Genomic DNA, 18,276 nt, shown 5'->3' with positions numbered 1-18,276 from the left:
GCCAACAAATCGGCGCTTATTTTTATGGGGTTTTTAGGCTAAATGCGTCATTTGGTGGTCATTTATAAAAATTGGCGAAGCCGGACGCCGCCACCACCGACGACGATAATGACGAGGTTGACAAAAAAAATAAATCAGTTATATTTTCAAATATTGTTCTCGCTTTGTGGCAATAAAACCAAATATGGCCCAAAGAATAGTGGCCAAATATGGTCAAACAAGTTGGAAATAAATTAAAGAAATAGACAAAGAGATGAAGGTGGTAGGTAGGTCGACTGAACGATCGATTCGAGAACCTGACACAACGAAGCTACTAACTTAGACTTGGACTGAGCGGCAAACAATAATCATCTGCTAATAGTCTGATGACAACTTAACAATACTCGTAATGTTGTTGTTTTGGTTATTTGTCGGTTTGTTGTTTTTGTTGTCATTTCATAAATGTATGTAATTATTATGTTGTTTTTCACTGTTGTTGTTGTTGTTGCCACTACTGTCTGTCAATATATGTCCACCAATTGGATTTGTTGACAACAAATGACCGACGACCATTTGCTGGTACCTCTACTGCTTCTGGGTGGGGGACCCCATTGATGTCGTGCTGCTAATATTCTAGTCATATTTTTTTTATATTTATTTATTGTTTTGTTTTTCTTTTATTTTTCCATGACTGCCCTTCTCTCGGTTTTTATTGGCTCTTAGCCAAGTATTGATTGTTCATGTTTTTTTTTCTAAAGCCGCTTAGAGAATTTTTGTAAGTTCGAATCGAAATTAATTGTTAATTGCCTTTAATCACTGTTATTAATGGTGATGATGATGAAGAGTTTGATGGTGACGATCGACGTTAAATGTATTGTTTATTGACAGCTTCGTATGTCATAAATTGTCACGATTATAAAGTGTCTCTCTCTCTCTCTCTCTCCCTCTCTTTGTCTCTGTTGTTGATTTAACTTGGCGTTTTTCTATTTCCATTCTGAATAGGTGTCAATGTTAATTAATCATTTTCTATTTGTATAGATTGTTGCGAGGACGTCGTCTCTTGTTAGCAATGCTGTTTGGAAGGAAATATTGGTTGGGGGAGGTTTTCATAGAAATTTTTGTCAAAAGGAGCTTTTTTCTGGGGAAAAGAATTGAAGTTGAGGATAAAAACGTTAAAATCCCAACATTTTCATTTTCATGGTATTTTTGAACGTCTTTTGTACATAATATATATTTTAATAGTTATAAGTCAAAAACAAAAAAAAAAAAAAAAAAAAAAAAAAAAACGATGATATCGATGATATTTACAAAAGTTCAATAAGGTTCTGAAATAAATACAATTTGAGGGGGGTGAGATCTTGTACAGAAAAATACACATATATAGAGAGTAGAATATGCTCAATTTTGAACTAATTATGCTCCCACTCAAAAAAACGAGGAAAACATTCTCACTCCTATTCGAGCAACATCAACAATTTTGGTTTGCTCGATTTTTCTCTGCTCCCAGGAGCGCTCCCGCTCGAATTCGAGTGAGTTTCACTCCTTGTACAAATTCTAACGTGTTTAATACTTTCACGACATTTGGATAAAATGTAAATATTTTTCAGGACATTGCGATAAAGCGGATAATTTTTCCTTGCTTTTGAATAACGTGGACAATGTTCATCGGAGATATGAATAAGGCAGATAAAGATTTATAATTCCACAGTGTTCGCATAATGTGGATAATTTTTAATAGAGTTTAGTAAATATTTAATAGTGTTTGAATAAAGTGCATAATATTTAATGGAGTTTGGATATAATGGATAAAATTTAATAGAGCTTAGCTTAGATAACGTGAATAATATTTAATAGAGTTTGGATAATATTTATTAGTGTTTGTATAGCGAGGATAATGTTTTTAGTAATATTTATTGGAGTTTTCATACAATTAAGTGTTTGGATAACGTGGATAATAATAAAAAGAGTTTGGATAAAATTTATTAGAGTTTGGATAACGTGGGTAATATTAAATAGAGCTTGGATAAAATATATTAGTGTTTGGATAAAGTGGACAATATTAGAGTTAGGACAAAATTTATTAGTGTTTGGATAACGTGGATAATATTAAATATAGTTTGGATAAAATCGATTGACTTGCGGATAACGTGGATAATGTTTTCAGTAATATTTATTGGAGTTAGGATAAAATTTATTAGTGTTTGCATAACGTGGATAATATTAAATAAAGTTAGGATAAAAATTATTATTTATTATAAAATTAAATAGTGTTTAGATAATGCTTAGTATGGATAATATTTAATAGATTTTGGATAATGTATGTGTACAGGGTGAGATGAAAAAACACTCGTCCGACAGATGTTAAAATTATTCGAGAGACAACTTATTATATTGTTTACAAGCGTACAAAAGCATTTTGTTGAGAAATTTTCCCGAAAAAAAGTTATTCGTGATTGAATTCAAGCGTGATAGTGTGATTTCTTTATATTTGGCTGGAAAACCACAAGTGGCTATCGTTGGTTATTTGAATAAATCTTTTGTGTCTCGTGCCATTGCTCGTTCCCGTGCACCGTCAACACGAAGTGGACGGTAGAAAATAGCAACATCAGCAGAAATGGTTCGAAAAGTAAAGAAGCGACTTGATCGAAACCCGCGTCGCAGAGGCTGAAAAATGGCTCGTGAGCTGAACCTACCGCAATATTCCATTCGGCAAATATTGAAAAATGAGCTCGGGGTAAGGCCGTTGAAATTCCAAAAAGTGCAAGAACGCAACAGAAAGAAAATAAACGCAAAAGAGCTAAAGAGTTGCTTCGCTTGGCCCAATGTGGTGAACTGTCGAATTTGGTTATCTCCAATGAGAAAACATTCTTTGTCCAGCAGTTTGTCAACAAACAAAATGATCGTGTTTACTTGCCAAAGAGGACAGCTGAAAATTTGCACCTTCGGTTGGCCACCAGAACTCAATCGCCGGCCATGGTGATGGTGTGGGCCGCCATAACAGCCGATGGTCGCTTTCCTCCCGTATTAATTGACCGTGGCCCAATAACGTCTTGAACACGCAAACATTTTGGCCACAGACCTTGGACATTCCAACAGGACTCAACACCATCGCACTCAGCACGCGCCACCCAAGAATCGAATCAAAATGAGGTTCCTCGCTTCATTTCCAGCGCACAATGGCCACCAAAATCTCGGGATACCAATCCATCAGACTATTGTGTCTGAAGTATTTTGGAAAGTAAGGTTGGCACTAAAAATACCAAAGTTTCGATTACCTCAAGCAAGACATGGTGTGACGGTTTCATTGTCCGTTTGAAGGCCATAATTCGTGCCAAAGGTGACCAATTCGAAAAAATCTAAACTTATTCTAGAATTTGTTTCTATTTCCGACATTTTTTTGCTTTCATTCAATAAGATTAAAAAAAATGTAAAAATTCTGCCGTTTGACTTTGTTGCAGTTTTTTATCTCACCCTGTAGTTTCGATAATATTTAATAGTGTTTGGGTAGCGTGGATAATATTATATGGAGTTTGGATAATATTTAATAGTGTTTGGATAACATGGATAATATCCAATAGAGTTTGGATAATGGATATGTATTTTAAGAGGTTTAATGGCTTGGATATTTTTTCAACAATTCGAATATTTTGGATAATATTTTTAGAGAGTTTGGATAATGTGGATAGTCAGTTTATAATGCGAATAAAAGCTTAAGGGTTTTTCAATAACACATGTAATATTTAGGAAGTTTTCTGCAACGTGGATAATATTTAAAGGTGTTGATGTATTCGAAATATATTCTAGGGGGTTTGATTTAGAGATTTAGAGGGAGTTTGGATAACGTTGATCATATTTTAAGTTTGTTTGGATAGTATATGTAATGTTATCAGGGCTTTTCATGACGTCAATAATATATCCATAAGTCATGTATAATATTTTCACAACATTTGAATAACGTAGGTTATATTATTTTGATAATGGATAAAATGTCCACTGCATTTTGTTAATATCAAAAAATTTTTTTGTCGTTTCTAAGACATACACTCGTCACTTTGTCAAATTTTGCAGGAGATATGATTTTTAAATAGATATAAAATTTTTGAGTTAAATAAAAATGCATAATTTCAAAAAAAAAAAAAACTAATAATTTTCTCTTTCCCTTTTCAGGTAAGTCTATTTTGAAATGAACATACATTACATATTATTCGTAAGTATTTTAAAGACTAAGCTTTGATCTGTAAGAAATAAATAAAACTCTTTTATCCAACAACAAAATTGTATGACAAAGATGTCACAGACCTAATGAGAATTAATTCCAAAGACATGAGTTGTTAAGCAAACTGTTACTTTTGCTCTAATTAATCATGTTGGCTATGCTGAGTCATTTTGCAACTCGAAAGCATGTGATCCAAGTCTGGTCTCACACACTACCCATATCTCTCTACCTCTCCCTCTCTCGTAAAAAAACAATTATTGTTTGGTTCTCATTTCGAACTCTTACTCAATTTCTAATTAAAGTCATTAACTTTAGGCTCAGTCGAATGTTGGGTTTCGTTTGTTTTTCTTTTTTGTTGTTTTTGCCTTTTCGTTAAAATTTCATAACTGTTAATTTTGAACAAATACTTTTTTGGCCAGTCATTGCTCAAAGCCAATCATCAACGGCGGCCTGTTGTCGTCCACCATGCCGTTGTAGTCGTTGTTATGGCAACATCATCGTCACCATCATCCGAAACATCATCGCCATCGGCTTGGGGCTGCCCCTCTCCGAGAGTGAGAAATATAGGAGGAGGAGGAGGAGGCTTCAACCATAAAACAACACCAAATCAAGTGCTGTTGACTGACCCCCGAACAGCCTGTAGAAGTGCGGCAACCACACTGAGTTGGCTGATGTGCGGGCGGGTGTTTGTCTTCGTCATCAGTCGGCTGTTCATTCGGGCAAGCGCAAACGTTCATTGAACTGTTATTTCACGCTTTTTCACATTTAAAGTCCAACTTGACTGAGAGTACTGAGACATGGTTAGAGGGAGTAGGGAGACAAATAATTGGTGGTCATGCTTGGCTCTAGAGGGGGCGCGAGAGCTTCACTGTATGTGTCAATTACATCAAAGAGCACATTTTTTGCCATTTGGGGCTTTTAGACAAAACTCTTTTGTTTGTTTGTTTGAAAAAAGACTGGCGTTTCATACTCCAACGCCAGCCAGCCAGCCACCAAAAACAAAACCAAAACCCATTACCCTTCGCTTACCTTGAAAAATCGCTGGGTGAGTGGTACTAATTTTTTGGAATAGAAGAACCACAACAACAACAACATAATGTAATCCAAGAATCATTTCGATGGACCTAAAGACAAAAAGAAAGTTTAAAAGGCCCCTCAGTAAACGAACATTTGAGCTTTAATGTTTTTTTTTTTGTTTTGTTTTTGTCTTTAATGCGCTGTAAAATTAAGACGGCTCCAACTTCATCATTATCCTCTGACCGCTTGATTTGCCTGTCTGTCAGTCGATCTGTCAGCCACTGATTGCTGCCGTTTTGTATTACTTTACTTCGCTAGTTTCTTCTTTTTGTTTGACTTGGAGCGAGCAGTCGAGCGCCCTGAGCGACATTTGAACGGATGAACTGAAACTTTAAACGTCGCCAAGAGTTTAAATTACCCTTGAAGTTTTATTTTGTGAATATATCACCAGTTTTTTTTTTTTTTTTGGAGTTTTGTTTCTCTGTCAGAGGCCAAAGCCTTTCAAATGTATATCTGTCGTTTGTGTGTCTTTATATCGGATTTAAAGTATTTCACAACTCTATCTTGATCATTTGAAGAACTGTTATTACCTACTAATAGCAGAAGCTTGGTGTATTGATTCGGTGTCTACTTTTGAAAATGGATATATTGAATGACTTTTATTTTTAAAACGTTTTCCAGATTATATGAACATTTAAAATAATCCACATTATACAGTTGTGAAGGAAATTTATGATATATTGCCGAATTATACATAATCCGAACGGGAGGACTTCAGTTTAGTTTTCCGGCATTCGATATTCAGTTTTCCGGTATTCGATATTCGATACTAACATGGAAGTAGACAGGAGAGTGCACGTCAATGGCGTTTTTGGACATCCACTACATGTTTCATCTCCAATACTGGCAAGACCTCGCTTAAATTCAGCAACCCAATTTTTACTATTGCTTATGAAGGAGCACTTTCACCTAACCTTAAACCCTCAGCCATATGTCTAGAGAGGGTATATATCATTTGACACGGTCAAAACGTGCCTATTCGAAATAACGCTTTTCGACTCTAGGTCTCTTTGGACCGAATCCGTTTCAGGACATTAGGAGTCGATGTCCGTCCGCCGCTCTGTCTGTCTGGCTGGCTGGTGCGCACGTCCAAACTTGGTACATCGCAATATTTTTGTCAATCTTAGATCGAGTACGGAGATGGGCAATATCGATCGACTCCTTCTGGTACCTACCCCAAAAATTTTCAAATTTTCAAAAAAAAAAAAAAATTTTCTGCACAGAAAGCGAAAGGATAATTCGATTTTGCTCCAACTTTGAAAATCCTAATATTTGCGTCAGTTCTAGGTCAGATCGATCCACTGCATCAAGTACCTCCCACACAAATTTTGAATAATTACAATTATTATAAAATGTGATGTATTAGTCCGATTGTCTTCAAATTTCACACATCCGAATATTTTTATTAACCCAAGGTCTGGTGTGATGATGGAACATATCGGTCCACAAAACGTCGGAATTTTGAATATCCATTAAGCTCATAAAACGCGAGATTGACATCAGATTCCATTTAGACTTGGTACATCTAAATATTACTATCAACACATAAGGACGATAGAGATCGGACCTCGCCCACAAAGAGTCAAAGTTTTGAATAACCGATATGTTTATAAAATCCGAAATAAGCACCAGATTCTCTTTATATTTCACACATACAAACATTTTTGCTAACACAAGATCTGTTGTGAAGATGAGATTTAATAGTCCTCTCTTTCTGATACCTCCCCACAAAGGTTCAAAATTTTAAATATCCATGAAGCTCATAAAAAGCGAAACCAACATCCGATTCCATTCCAGACTTAGTATATCTCAATATTTCCATCAACACAAGATCTGCTATAAAGATGGTTGAGATCGGACCATTTCAATTGGTACCTGCCCCATATAGGGTTCAAGATTTTGAAAAACAAAACGCTTAAAGAAAGACTAAGAAGTTTCCGAACTGCCATCGAAGTTATTCTATATTTCCCATATATATCATACCCAACTCCTTCACCCAATCTCAATGGGTCAAACCGGTTTCATTTCACAACCATTTTTCAATACCAATAGATAGTGTGAGGAATTTTACGAAGATCATCATCAGAGCTGTTAAATTCCTTTGAATCATTACCACACCGCCGTCTTGTGATCATCATCATCATCACCACCACAGTCGGTGGTTGCCAGAGGTTATTGGGTTAAGCGATAATTATGTTTTATTTTATTTATATTTGCTACCGTTTTTGTTTTATTTTGTGGTTTATGTTGAAACTTCTCGCAAAAAAAAAAATATTTCACAATAAACAATTGATTCGCGCTGCTAGGTTTTTGGTCATTCAACTGTTTTGATTTTCTTACCATTGCAATTTAGAACCACAAATTTGTAGAATTCAGATTTTTTTCTAAGAACATGATTATGAAATGTTGTTAACTGTCAGTCAAGGCTGTCGAAGAATATTTGCACGCTTAGATGATTAGGAATTTTGTAATAGCTGAGTTTTAGGTTGCTATTTTTTTTGGCAAAGAACTTTGAAATGTATTTTTGTGTTTCTGTTAAAAAAAAAATAACTCTTATTTTTTTCTTCTTTTTTTTTTTTTTTGAAGTTAATTATGTTTTTTTTTTTCTTTGCCTGATTCATTCATTTTGCTTATTTTTGGCATTTCAATGATCTGCATCTGTTTTGTGGTAGTCTGGCAAACAATAACTTGAAATTAATAATGGCTGAGCCGTCGTTTTGGCAGCTTATCATTGGTAATTGCCAGTTTTGGTGTTTTGTTGTGTTTTTTTTTTGCTTGTATTTATTTAAAAATGTGCAAATTTGAAATGTCTGTGTAAACGACCTTGTCTTCCATAATTCTGTACCGTCGAACATTAGACAGATGTTTTGGTTTATGAGCTTATAAAATAAAATTGTTATTTGGAAATACAATTTGTGGACACTGAAATGTTTTATTTTTTTATACAATTTAATTTATTTTATACCTTCCACGGTAGTATGGAGGGTATATTAAGTTTGCCATTCCGTTTGTAACACCTCGAAACATACATTTTAGACCTCACAAAATATATATACTCTTGATCAGCATAAAATTCTATATCTATATATAGCGGTGTCCGTCCGTCTGTGGAAATCACTCTAGCTTCCGAGCGAAATGAAGTAGGTTTAACTCAAATGTATATTACGTCTGCAGAACTTTTGGTATTGAAAATGGGCCATGTAGGTCCACGCCTTCGTATAGCCCCCATATAATAGTACCTGCCGATATTGGTCATTTTGGTGATTTAAGCGGCATTATTTACCGGAAATGTTGCAAATGTGGTATTTGAAGTTCGTAATGGATACTACAGCCTTAGACAGAAAATTGTCTGTGCAGGTCCAAGTCTTCGTATAGCCCCCATATAATATTACCTTCCGATATTCGGTAGTTTGACGATTTTAGTGACATTATTCACCGGAATTGTTTCAAATTTTAGTATTGGAAGTTCGTAATGGATACTACACCCTAAGACAGAAAATTGTCTGTGTAGGTCCACGCTTTCGTATAGCCCCCATATAGCGGTACCTCCCGATATTCGGTATTTTGATGATTTTAGCGACATTATTCAACGGATTTGTTTCAAATTTGGTATTTGAAATTCGTAATGGATATTGCACCCTAAAACAGAACATTTTCTGTGCAGGTTAACGTCTTCATATAGCCCCCATATAATGGTACCTCCCGATATTCGGTATTTTGATGATTTTAGCGACATTATTCACCGGAATTGTTTCATTTTTGGTATTTGAAGTTCGTAATGGATACTACAGCCTATGACTGAAAATTGTCCGTGCAGGTCCAAGTCTTCGTATAGCCCCCATATAATAGTACCTCCCGATATTCGGTATTTTGATGATTTTAGCGACACTATTAACCGGAATTGTTTCATTTTTGGTATTTGAAGTTCGTAATGGATACTACAGCCTATGACTGAAAATTGTCCGTGCAGGTCCACGCCTTCGTATAGCCCCCATATAACGGTACCTCCCGATATTCGGTATTTTAATGATTTTAGCGACACTATTCACCGGAATTGTTTCATTTTTGGTATTTGAAGTTCGTAATGGATGCTACAGCCTATGACAGAAAATTGTCCGTGCAGCTCCACGCCTTTGTATAGCCCCATTGTTACGGTACCTCTCGATATTCGGTATTTTGATGATTTTAGCGCCATTAATCATCGGAATTGTTTCAAATTTGGTATTTGAAATTCGTAATGGATACAACACCCTAAGACAGAACATTTTCTGTGCAGGTTAACGTCTTCGTATAGGCCCCATATAATAGTACCTCCCGATATTCGGTATTTTGATGATTTTAGCGACACTATTCACAGAAATTGTTTCAAATTCGGTATTTGAAGTTCGTAATGGATACTACAGCCTATGGCAGAAAATTGTCTGTGCAGATCCAAGTCTTCGTATAGCCCCCATATAATGATACCTCCCAATATTCGGTATTTTGATGATTTTAGCGACATTATTCACCGGAATTGTTTGAAGTTTGGTATTTGAAGTTCGTAATGTATGCTACAGCCTATGACAGAAAATTGTCCGTGCAGCTCCACGTCTTTGTATAGCCCCATTGTAACGGTACCTCCCGGTATTCGGTATTTTGATGATTATAGATGATTTGTTCACAGATTTTTTTGTCAAATTTCTCATTTGAATATTGTGAAGGCTCATGACAAAAGTTTCCTATGCAGGTGCACGTCGTCGTATACATACGACTACATTCGATATTTGTAAGATTTGAACGGAATTTTAAACGGATTTTTTTTTTTTTTTTTTGAAAATTTCAAAATTCATTCCAAATGGTGGAGGTTATTCAAAGTTCGACTCGGCCGAATCTACAGCTTTTTTACTTGTTTAAATTTACATATGTAACATCAATCATCTTCCTCAGCAAATATTGGGAGATTTTCTGATCCCTTTAATACATATCTTCCCACCACTTACCCTTTTTTGAACTTTTGAATCTGTGAAGTCAATTAACTAATCAAGCGCTTCACTGCCTGTATTTAATAATAAATAATAATACCAACAAGAAATACTTAAACAAAATAAAGTTCGATGCTTTCTCTTTCGTGATAAATTGCTTCGCTAATTCCGACGACGTCGGCGCATCAATTGCCAAAACAAACAACCAGCCAAACCACAACCGACAGTTTTACCTTTTTCGCTTCTTTCAAAATTAATTTCTCACGTTTGTTAATTCAGATATTTTTATACCCTCCACCTTGGAAAGGAGGGTATATTAACTTTGTCATTCCGTTTGTAACATCCCTAAATATTCGTTTTAGACCCCATAAAGTATATATATTCATAATCAGCATAAAATTCTAAGTCGATTTAACGATGTCCGTCTGTCTGTCCGTCTGTCTGTCTGTCTGTCTGTCTGTCTGTCCGTCTGTCTGTCTGTCTGTTGAAATCACGATACAGCCCACATTATTTGACGTAGAGCTCCAAAATTTAGCAGAGCTATTTGCATTGTGTCTAGGATGGTTGGTATTGAAAATGAGATATATCGGTCCACGTTCTGGTATAGTCCCCATATAACGGTACCTCCCGATATTCGGTATTTTGATGATTTATGCCACATTTTTTCACGGATTTGTCTTAAAATTGGTATTTGTAGGTCATAGCGGCTCCCTGAGCGTGTGGCAAAACATTGCATGTATAGGTCCACGTTGTGGTATAGCCCCCATATAAAGGTACCTACCGATATTTAGTATTTTAGTTTTTTTTTACCACATTTTTTCACCGATTTGTCTAAAAATTGGTATTTGCGGGTCATAATGGTTTCCAGCTCCGGTGGCGGAACATTGCATGTATGGGTCCATAATTTGGTATAGTCCCCATATAACGGTACCTCCCGATATTCGGTATTTTGATGATTTATGCCACATTTTTTCACGGATTTGTCTTAAAATTGGTATTTGTAGGTCATAGCGGGTCCCTGAGCGTGTGGCAAAACATTGCATGTATAGGTCCACGTTGTGGTATAGCCCCCATATAAAGGTACCTCCCGATATTTAGTATTTTAGTTTTTTACCACATTTTTTCACGGATTTGTCTGAAAATCGGTATTTGTTGGTCATAATGGGTTCCAGCTCCGGTGGCGAAACATTGTAAATATAGGTCCACGTTTTGGTATAGCCCCCATATAACGGTACCTCCCGATATTCGGTAATTTGATGATTTTTGCCACATTTTTTCAGGGATTTGTTCGAAAATTGGTATTTGTTGGTCATAATTGGTTCCAACTTCGGTGGCGAAACATTGCATGCATGGGTCCATGATTTGATATAGCCCCCATATAACGGTACCTCCCGATATTCGGTTTTTTTTATGGTTTTTGCCACATTTTTTCACTGATTTGTCTAAAAATTGGTATTTGTGGGTCATAATGGGTTCCAGCTCCGGTGGCGAAACATTGTAATTATAGGTACACGTTTTGGTATAGCCCCCATATAACGGTACCTCCCCATAATCGGCATTTTAATGGTTTTTGCCACATTTCTTCTAATGTTTCTTTTACCCTAAGGTGGAGGGTATTAAAAGTTTGGCCCGGCCGAACTTAATGTTTTTTTACTTGTTTTTTTGGTAATTTCTCAGTTTAAATTTATTAACCTTTTTCCTCAAACTTTATTTGTCTGCTCATGCGCGGAGGCATGTCAAATAATTTGTATGACAGCAAATATAATTTTCGGTAAGGAGAAATCGATGAATGATGACATTGATCATTTGGGATATAGAAGTCGTTAGAAGAGGGGTGCATGTTTTGCATGCATTTTCTGCTCACATACTGACAATTTTCATTATTCACATCAAATTGTTCCCACAATAATTGGAGACAATTAAATTGGCTTAAAAATTTCAATGAAGTATTGTACAAAGAATTATTCATTATAAAACCATGCCATTCAGTTTTGTTATGTTTGTCATGGAGCTGTGAGCCAACCATTTGTAGTAGACCTCTAAAAGTTTTTGTATCTTTATACCGCTTAAAAAATCTTATATTCAAAACCCTCTAAACCAATTTTCAAAATATACTACTACTGAAAGTAACTTAGGCAATATAAGAGATGCCTCCAAAAAAAATTAGATTTTGTATTCAAACATCTATTAATAATCTCCAAATTTGAATGTGTAACAAAGATTCGTGAAATAGCTAAATGGGTACGAGCAAATGAAATGAGTTAGAATTCAGATATTTCTCAGCGCGACATAGATGCACCAGAGGATTTCAGCTTTAAGGTTACGAGAAGTTCTAAAAGGGTACTAAATTTCAAAAATGGTACCATTTGGTATTATGTGAACGGATAGAGCTAAAAATGAAATGGGAGGTAAGGTTGGAAAGTTAGTTTAATATATAATCGTGGTTTTTCGAATGTACCAAATGGTACTTGGTTTAGGGTTGAAAATCTGTTCGAGATTTTGTATTAGGGCCGATGTTCATGTGTATCTTGACATATGGAGGTGGTTTTGAAAATTGAAAATTGTATGAATACTACAAAATGGTACTGAATTTGAAACAGTTTGGTCTAGGGTGAACGGATGAAGCTTGAATTTTGAAATTTTGTATTGGTATATCTGTTGATGGTAGGTTTTTTTTTTATAGAGAGTAAGTTTTGGAAATGTAGTACACATTTCCACGAAAAGTAGTAAATACAGGGTTGCCCATATTCGACGGACCCATGATTCTTTGGGCCCATTCCAATCGACGAGGCTTGTCTGCAGGCAACATTCTTTGCGTCAATTGAATTTTGTACGGGGACAAATACAAATCAATGCGAATAAACCGTTGTAAAGTGGACCGAGCAATGCTCAGCTGCTGAGAACGGCGTTTTTGGGATGTTCTTGGGGACCTCTCACCATTGGCTCGTACGGCAGCGATATTCTCGGCCGATCGCCTTGGTCGAATTTTATATGGCCTCTTCGGATTAGAAAGAGCCTTACCTTTCGAAAATTTTTCGTATAAACGCTTAATGGTGTTCTTAGAAGGCGCACTTCTAACATTTTTTTTTGTTTCCCAATTGACTTCTTCTGTTGAATGTAAATTTCAACTATTTCAGAGCGCTCGCGTGGCGTGTATTGGTTCATGGTAAAAATCTGCTTGGACTGACGCTTCAAACGCGGTATGTCATTAAGCGATGTGACATCTCTGTCAAAAGTTATGGCGTTGCCAGATGGGTCCGTCGAATATGGACAACCCTGTAGTAATAGTATTTGGTACAATTCGATAGTACTGAAGTACTGAATGGTATTATATTTGGTATTGGGTATAGGGTAGGGTTGGAATCCTCAAATTTTATATTGAGCTCTCTCTTTGTATCTATAATTGAGATACGTAAGAGGTTTTGGAAATGTGAACTGAACTGTACTGAATTATATCTGGTATTGGGGGAATAGAGGTAAAATTCTCAAATTTGATATTTAGATCACTTATGGTATCTGATTTTGAGATTTGGCGGTTTTGGAAATGTGTACTATAGTCGTACGAAAACTACTAAATAGTACTAGATTTATTATTGGGTTAGGAGATATGGCTCTAGAGTGTTGGTATCTGAAATGGAGATTGAGATGTTTTTGGAAGTGTGTACTATAATTGTACGAAAAGTAATAAATAGTGCTAAATATGTTATAGTGTACAGGGTGAGATAAAAAAATGCAACAAAGTCAAACACCATAATTTTTACATTTTTTTTAAATTTATTAAATGAAAGCAAAGAATGTCGGAAATAGCATCAAATTTTAGAATAAGTTTAGATATGTTCGAACTGGTCACCTTAGGCACGAATTATGGCCTGGCCAATGTTTGTCTGCGTTATTTTGGCTAATTCCCGGTGAAGCGCTTGCTTGAGGTGATCGACACTTTGGTATTTTTTTAGTGCCAACCTTGCTTTCCAACCTACTCCAGACACAATAGTCTAACGGATTGGTATCCGGAGATTTTAATGGCCATTGTTCGCCGGATATGAAGCGAGGAACCTCATTTTATAACCATTCGTGGGAGGCGCGTGCTGAGTGCGATGGTGCTGAGTCCTGTTGGAATGTCCAAGGTCTGCGGCATTATTAATTGAACGTGGCATCAGAATAAATGCCGAATATTATTGTGAAAATATTCTGGAGGGTGTATTAAAGACCCGACCATCGGCCCACGACCATGGCGGCCCACACCATCACCATGGCCGGCGCTTGAGTTCTGGTGGCCAACTGAAGGTGCACATTTTCAGCTGACCTCTTTGGCAAGTACGATCATTTTGTTTGTTTAAGAACTGCTGGACAACGAATGTTTTCTTATCGGAAAAAAACCAAATTCGGCAGTTCACCACTTTCGGTCAAGCGATGCTCCTTTGAGTCTATCTTGCACTTTTTGGAGTTTCAATGGCTTTACCCCGAGCTCATTTTTCAATATATGCCGAATGGAATATTGCGATATGTTCAGCTCACGAGTCATTTTTCGGCCAATGGGACGCAGGTTTCGATCGCTTCTTTACTCTTCGAACCATTTCGGCTTATGTTGGTGTTTTCTTCGGGCTACGCTACCAGTATCACGGTAACGAGCAATGGTACGAGACACAAAAGATTTATTCACATTAAAATGCTGGATTGCCCTAACGATAGCCACTTGTGGTTTTCCAGCCAAATATAAAGAAATCACACTATCACGCTTGAACTTCATCACGAATAATTTTGTTTTCTGGAAAATTCTCACCAGAATGCTTTTGTACGCTTGTAAACAATATAATGATCTGTCACTGGAATAATTTTAACAGCTGTCGGACGAGTGGCTTAGAAATGACGGCAGTCTGAAGTTGGCTGCAGTTTTCTCATCTCACCCTGTATTTCCTTATTCTTGTATTTCATGTAATGGCTAAACCAAATATAAATCTTTCTTAACAATGTAAATCTTAATTGGCTGTAATGTAGAGAGGTGAAAAAAAAACGCCCAACTAGAAAAACTCCAGCAAAGTTGTAAAACACCAAAAGTATTTTGTAAAACAAATTCGATGTGCATATTTTAAAATGGTGCTAACTGTTATGCATGCTACAAATTATGCAAATTTTTGGATTGGAAATGGAAATTTACAATAGACAGAAACAAAAAGATATTCGCCCATAGAGAAAATCTGAAAAATTCCAATGACCATAAGTAACGTAGCGAAATGTTTGATTCAAATTTACAATTTACAGTTGTTGTTGAGAGAATTTCGTCTGTTACTGGTGACGGCGGCAAGGAAACCAGTTTCTTTTTGTCACTTGTTTTGTAAATATTTTTTTTCGAAAAAATTTAAATAAAATAAACCTACGTTCCAGACTACGTGTGTCAATACCATATGTAAGTTATAGTTAACACTCTATCCAAAAAAAGCCATAACAGAAAAAATCATTATCATTTTACAATTCAAATTTAGCACATGGGTAGCATTTTGGTTGACCCTGAAAATCACAAATGTATGGGAAATATTTCAAAGATCAAGACATAATAGCGCACAGCCAATAGAAATACTCGGCTATGAACGGCCTGAAAGCGTTTCATGTCCAAACAATCGTGGTGACTATCAAACCGTAAAGAATGGGAATACATCCCAGCTAGACCACAGCAAAAAAAAAGTACGTGTGGATGGATTGATTGCAGGTTGTTAGTCTGCATTGAAAAGCTTCTGTTGATTGCTGCTGCTATTTTTGCTCCATCCAACAACTGTTCATTTAGTTATGCTTTAGCATTAGTTACGGTTACGTTTCATTTACTCTGCTGCCATAAAATAAAGACGCTTAGGAAATCATATTTTATTTTATGATTCATAAAACCATAACAAATGGCCTTAGCTAACTATACGAATACTGACTGCTTCCAAAGCTGTGCACGAATGAGATGGATACTTGGGTTTAATATAAATCTATTTTTGATAAGCAATTTATTGCTAGATTAAATTTTAATATAAATCGTTGATATTAGATAAGCATGACGGATGTGAAGAAGACGCATAAGAGACTTGGTAAATAATTTAAGAAATATAAATAAGTAATTAAGTATTAAAGATGATGGGATGGACTATGAGTAAATAGTGAAAGTTTGCAATGCAAATTTTAGGATCGATGTTTGCTAGAAGATTTTTCCTTCAAGTGGATGAAGTTTTACAATTTACTCGGGGGGCAACCATTTCGAGGGCGAAAGAAAGAGAATAGTTAGTTTTTCACAAATATTTTTATTTTTCAATATAATATCCTGAAACTTCAATACACATAGTTCGACGCTTTTCTAGCAATTCTATCCCGTCATTAAAATAGTTTTCCTCAAGGTCTTCAATTTGTGGTTTACAAATGTAATTGCATCTTCGTTTGAGGTAAAACGCTTGCCAGCGCACTTTTTTTTTTTTTGATTTTGGAACAAAACAAAAGTCGCTGGGAGCTAAATCAGTAGAATAAGATGGGTGGTCAAGCTCTCGTAGTTTAATTCGTTGATTTTAGCCATTGTTAAAACACTCTTGTGCGCTGGTGCGTTGTCTTGATGAAAATGTATTTATTTATTTTTTTTTTTGGTGTAAGCCAGGACGTTTTTCTCGAATTTGTACATATAATTGATCATAACCTAACCAGCCGATTGAATTGTTGTTGCCTTCTTTGGGGCACTTCCTCCAGCTTCAGTCCATTGTTTGGATTGTTCTTTTGTCTCTGGAGTATAGTGGTGGATCCATGTCTCATCAACAGTTATGAAACGACGATTAAAATTAATTTTATTTCGCTTAAAACGATCTGCATGCAAAATTAAATGGACTCGATCATTTGAGATGCCCATGGTACTCGTATTATTCCGGCGATCATTTAATACCATATCATGAATTTTGGGTACAATTTCTGTTGTTGTTGCTGTTTTTGGACGTCCATTATGTGCTTCATCTTCAATGCTTGGACGACCACATTTAAATTCAGCAACTCAATTTTTTACTGTTGCATATCAAGGAGCACTTTTACTTAACTCATTCATCATATCATTATAAATTTCTTGTCCCGATAAACCTTATTATGGTATTCGTTAAATTTCACTATATGTCACCGTGAAAAAAAAATCCCTATTTCTATTATCTATTAAAAAAAAAAATATATATATATATATATATGGTATCATACTTGCCAGAAAATGTGGAAATAATAAAGAGTTAAAAAGTATCAGTCGGTTGTACCGGTAAATGTATACCCTCAGCCAATGCTCGATTATTTAAATATATTTTAGCTTCTGTTAAGATTATTCAAATTGTTGACCCTCTATGGAGTAGGTTCCGAAGCAATGGGCCAATATTGTCCATTTTATATCGGGCCTAAATAAATATGATTAAATATTGCGAGGTGGCAGGTTTGGACTTTATCGACTGCTTCCTTCACGTTATATGAGATATGAGATCATTTTTAAAAAATGTTAAAAAGTGCGACTTAAGTATTCCATTTTCAAACTTCATCTAATACAGATAAAAATATAGGTATGGAAAAAATTACAAGAAAATCTAATATTTATATTCAATTTATGCGAAACCAAAAATTCCATATTCATCTCAGGTTTCTTGTTGAGAGCAATGTGTAGGTATTGCAAGTTGTAAAGAATCGCTGACTTGTTTCGCAAATTATGACAGATAAAAGTATTGAAAATTGTGATCCTTTGTGGCAGAAGCAGTTCGCAGATATATATAATCTTCACAACAGATCGTGTGTTAGCAAAAAATGTTTGTGTGTGTGAAATTTGACTAGAGTTACATGCTTATTTCCCTTTCTTTGTGCGTTTTGTTCTTCAAAATCGTAACCCTATGTAGGGAGGTACCAGAAGAATTGGTCTGATCTCTACCATCTTTGTAACAGACTTTGTGTTGATGGAAATATTTAGAAGTACCAAGTCTGAATAGAATCTGATATTAACTTGTATTTTATCAGCTTCATATATATTCAGAATTTTGTCTCTTTGTGAGGCAGGTACCAGAAGGAGTG

At 35.7% G+C, this 18,276-nt stretch overlaps 1 protein-coding gene across 2 annotated transcripts in view; it reads left to right on the top strand.

Annotated features, from left to right (window-relative positions):
• LOC101889233 (darkener of apricot like) overlaps positions 1-18,276 on the top strand; it is a 259,798-nt gene that overhangs the window by 48,484 nt on the left and 193,038 nt on the right. The window lies entirely within an intron of this gene.

This window comes from Musca domestica, unplaced genomic scaffold (assembly GCF_030504385.1).
Source record: "Musca domestica strain aabys unplaced genomic scaffold, Musca_domestica.polishedcontigs.V.1.1 1, whole genome shotgun sequence".
NCBI classification, from domain to species: domain Eukaryota; kingdom Metazoa; phylum Arthropoda; class Insecta; order Diptera; family Muscidae; genus Musca; species Musca domestica.
The sequence above is the reverse complement of the archived record's forward strand: the minus strand, read 5'-3'. Positions and strand labels throughout refer to the sequence as shown.